This window comes from Hoplias malabaricus, chromosome 14 (genome assembly GCF_029633855.1).
Source record: "Hoplias malabaricus isolate fHopMal1 chromosome 14, fHopMal1.hap1, whole genome shotgun sequence".
Lineage (NCBI taxonomy): Eukaryota > Metazoa > Chordata > Actinopteri > Characiformes > Erythrinidae > Hoplias > Hoplias malabaricus.
In genome coordinates this window covers 13,202,549-13,207,167 of record NC_089813.1, presented here as the reverse complement: position 1 = coordinate 13,207,167, position 4,619 = coordinate 13,202,549, and positions in this window count along the sequence as shown.

Here is a 4,619-nt window from a genome sequence, read left to right as displayed (position 1 = left end):
GTGACCCATATGGTCATGCAGGCTGGTGAGAACTGTATTTTGAAGCTCAGCTGGAAGTACCAACTGGTAAGTTGTCGTCGCCTTGACGTCGCCTGTATAGGATGTTATTGTAGTGGAAATAGTATGCACATGTTGAGGTGGCATTAGCACTACATAGCGGAGTCAATGATAATTAATTATTATTTTATTAACAATTAATTATTTAATTCATTTTGCTAAGCTCCATGTTTGGGAGCCATTAACTAATATGTAGTGTCCTTACCTGTCTTAATTTTAGCTTAGACAAGTAGGTCATCTTCACATATTATACAGCATAATTAACTACAATTAACTATTATTAATGAATTATGCTCTTTGACCCGCCGTGGGTTCTTGACTCTGAAATGGAATCTGATCTAGAAGTTATAATTCCATACAAGAAAGGTGCACACACAAACAAATAACCAAGGATTGGTTTTATCACACAACTGGTTTATTAATTGTAATATCAAATAATGAATATGAGTTAGACATTTTAGATAATGAAATGGATTAGAGCGATATATGAGGATATGAGGACACGAAGATTAATATATGAGGGAATTTCTCCATGATAATTATTACCCTAAGTTCTAAGAAAGGCTATTGTTTATCCCAGCAAACGTACAGTACCAACCCATGAGCCATGAGAGACATGAGACCATGTGACCTTACGTATCCTGGGATGGACAGAGAGCATGTCACTGACGGTGCCTTCCGGCACAACTTCCTGGAAAATTGCGGATGCGAGCTTTGTGTGTTTTGCAACCGCGGGCGTTCTGAAGGTCTCTGTGGGGATTCTTCGTCGTCGCTGATCTGCCGCCTTGTGAGAGAGAGACATGTCCATGCAGGTCTCTCCTGGGCAGGTTTCTCCTCATCTCAGAAGGTCATTCTGAGGGTGCGGCCGTCCTCTTCGTGGCGTTGTCGTCCTTTTGAGGGTCAGAGGTCTAAGGTTGCCTTCATGCTCTGGGTGTTGCGTTGAAATTTTGCTAGGGTTAAACTATAGCATTTCTTAATATGTAGTTTCTATCTGGACCACGCTTTAAAGGTCCAAGACTGTTTAAGAAAGCCATGAGTCTAACGCTTGCAGAGTCATTTCAAAAACTCAGGTCATTTTACTCTTTTAGCCTTGAAAAAGGCTAAGAGAGATAATGCCCCAAGTATCTGGAGCCTTGAAGGGAAGAGTCGAACAGCGGAGAAAAAGGGGCAGAAGCCCAAAAACCTGAAAAAGCTTAAAAATCTTGTGTCATTTGGCGCCACAGGTTTTTAACCAGAGTTTAGAAAACCCGCCCCGAATACCTGATTCGTCCTCAATGAGGGAGAATTGGAGCTTTTCTTGCTCCTGATTGGCTGTTTCCTGTACCTTGGGAGTGGCATCACATAGAATTTATTAGTGATGGGAATTTTGGCTCTTTTTGGGGAGCCGGCTCTTTTGGCTCCTAAATGGCTCTTTGTTTTACCACTTATTTCCACTGATGCAGAACAATATTACCTACATTTTACATGACTATATGGACAAAACATTATTGTTCAATATTAAAAATAATAAATAGTGTTGCAATGGCCAATTGTTTTATGGCTGTCTTGTAATAACTCACTGATTGCACTCACACATTCAATTGTATAAATAACTGGATTTTTATTTAAACACCTTAATAAAAAATCACTTGTAAACTCTGAAATATAGCCAATGGTACACAAAAGGTAGGTATTACAAAATAGCTTATTAAATTAAATAATCATCCATTTCTGGGTAATAAAATAAACAAATACTCTGCAAAGTTCAAAACAGCAGCATTCAACAGTAGTGATTTAAACACCCACAACTGTCAACAAACATTTAACTGATTTAACATTTTCTTCAACTATTTTTTGGAAAGCAGATTGGCATTCAGGAAAACCAAGTGTCTCAGCTTGTAGGGTTGGAGGGTTGGAGGGTTGGAGCTTGCTTTTTGTTCTCTGATTGGTTGAATGACAAGCCTTAGAAAAAAATGGCTCTGTCTTAGACCGGAACCGGCTCTCATCGTTCACTTTCAAGAGCCGGCTCTTTGAACCGGTTCGTTCGCGACCGACACATCACTAGAATTTATGACACTTGACAAGACAAAGACTTGACCATCCCTGAGTGAATACTTTGCAATATAAAAGATTATATGTTAACACAAAGTAATATCATTAAGAAAAAGACAACCATGTTCTATATAATTATTAACCAACTAAACACATAGTATGTGGCTACCTTGGTTCTACATAAATTCATATAAACAAAAATAACTTTAAACTCATGTAAATTAATTCCACCTATTTTAATTGTCAAAACGGGATTAATTTTAAACAGTTGCGCCCATATACAACTTGTTTCCATGTAAGAACTTTGGGATGTTTGAGTCTTTTAGAGTTAACAGTCCTTAAAAAGGTGTCCTTTAAAGAGGGCATTGTGAGTTTCAATCAAGATTGAGTCTCTGTGTCTCTCTGCATTCTTTTCTTGACCCTGTGGGTCCTTAAGTCGTAAAAAGGGTCTTTGGAGGGGGTTTTACGGGCCTGCTCTGTAGGTTTATCTCACCTTTCATCTGCTAGTGAGGAGATGTCTCTGAAACGAGCTAAAGTTTGGGTATATCAAATCACATCTTCAGAAAGTCACAATTTCTTATTAGAAATTAATACACATTCATCATATGCACTACATTATTAAGGAGCTCAAGACGGTTTAGTTCTTGGAGAAGGAGTGGAAGGTCAGGGATTTGGGTGCGTATGGTGGGGGGTGGTGTGTCCTCATGTTTGATCTGGGAGATGACATGCTTTATGCATTGATCGGCCCTTTGCTTAGCTGCTAGCTCTGCTTCAGCTAGATGAGGAATAGTTGGCAACCCTCCAAACTGTTCTTCCTGCCCATAACTGTTAGGCACCGCACTGGGGGACATGGTAAGAGTCTCCACCAAGGCAACATACTCTATACCCCGCTCTCTTTCATCATCAGGACTGACACTATAAGTAAACTGTCTATCACAGATTACCATAAAGGTAGTCAGCAAACTTCTCTGTTACCGATCACTTGAGAGCTAAGAACTCCAACTTATGCGCTGGATAGCGGCTCTCACTCCGTGACAGCCCTCTACTTGCATAGCCTATGACTCTGAGTTGGCCCTCTTGCTCTTGATATAACACAGCACCGAGCCTGGTGCTACTGGCATCCGTGTGCAGTATGTAGGGTTCTGAGGGTCAGCAAAGGCTAATACAGGAGCAGAGGTGAGACTTTGGATAACTGTTTCAAAGGCTTTCTGACAAGCTGGCATCCAGCGACTCCCAAAAGGCTCCTTTGGGTCATGGTATTGACCCATTTTCTCTCTTATGGTTGCTAGTGTTGCTTTTGATTTCTTGTGGAGAGGTGGGTAGCCAGAGGTTAAATTGTGGAGAGGTTTTACAATGTTGGAGTAGCCTTTAACAAACCTCCTGTAGTATCCACCCAAGGAAGGATTTCAACTCTCGTAGGCTCTTGGGGGCAGGCCATGTCTAAGAGCCAAAATCTTCTCTGGGTCAGTCTGGACGCCATCTCTCGAGACTACATGACCCAGATAATGAACGGATGCCTGGAAAAAGATACATTTTTCTGGGGATAATTTCAAGCCAAACACTTTGAGACAAGTAAGCACCTTAATCAGTCTTTCTTCGTGCTCCTCAAGGGATCTGAGAACACTATGATGTCGTCAAGGAAGACCAACACATCTTTCAAGTGCAAATCTCCCATGCACCTCTCCATTAGTCTTTGAAATGTGCTGGGGGCATTAGTCACCCCTTGAGGCATCCTATTGAACTCCCAGAACCCGAGGGGACACACAAAGGCTGTCTTTGGTTTGTCCGCTTCTTCAACCTTAATTCGGTAGTACCCAGATTTTAGGTCAAGGACAGAAAACCACTGAGAACCATTGACAGCTGAAAATGTGTCCTCCAGCTTTGGAAGGTTGTATGCATCTTTTATAGTCTGGAGGTTTAGACGCCTATAATTAATGCACAACCGGACTTGACCGTTCTTTTTCCGAACTACCACTAGGGGTGACACAAATGGCGACTCTGATTCCTTGATAACTCCTGCATCGAGAAGCTCTTGAATGTGCCTTCAGACAGCTTCCATGTTTTTTGGGTGTATTGGGCGGGCATGCAGTCTGAAAGGAGTTTCATCTAAGAGTTTTATGTGATGTTTCACCTTACTTGTCTGGCCAAAATCAAAGTCATGATGTGCGAACACCTCAGGTATGCTGTTAAGCTGCCGAGAGATGAGTTCCTTCCATTCAAGTGAGATTGGGGAAACACCAAAGTTGAACGTTAAGATGGGTTCTTGAGATGACTGCGTCTCTGGATTTCCATGGAGGGGTTCTGATTGCTTGGTTATTGTCATACCTAACGAGTCTCCCTACCTCTCTATGAACCCTCAGGACAGGTTGGACTTCAATTCCCAGGATCCCACTCTGTCCCAAGTTCCTGTCACATGCCCACAGTCAGCCAATCAGGGAGGGCTTCCTCGTTCATCATCCCCTGAGTTCTAATCTGTGTCACCTGGATAACTCAGCATGTGGGTATATTAGGACAGACTGTTTTATGCTCAT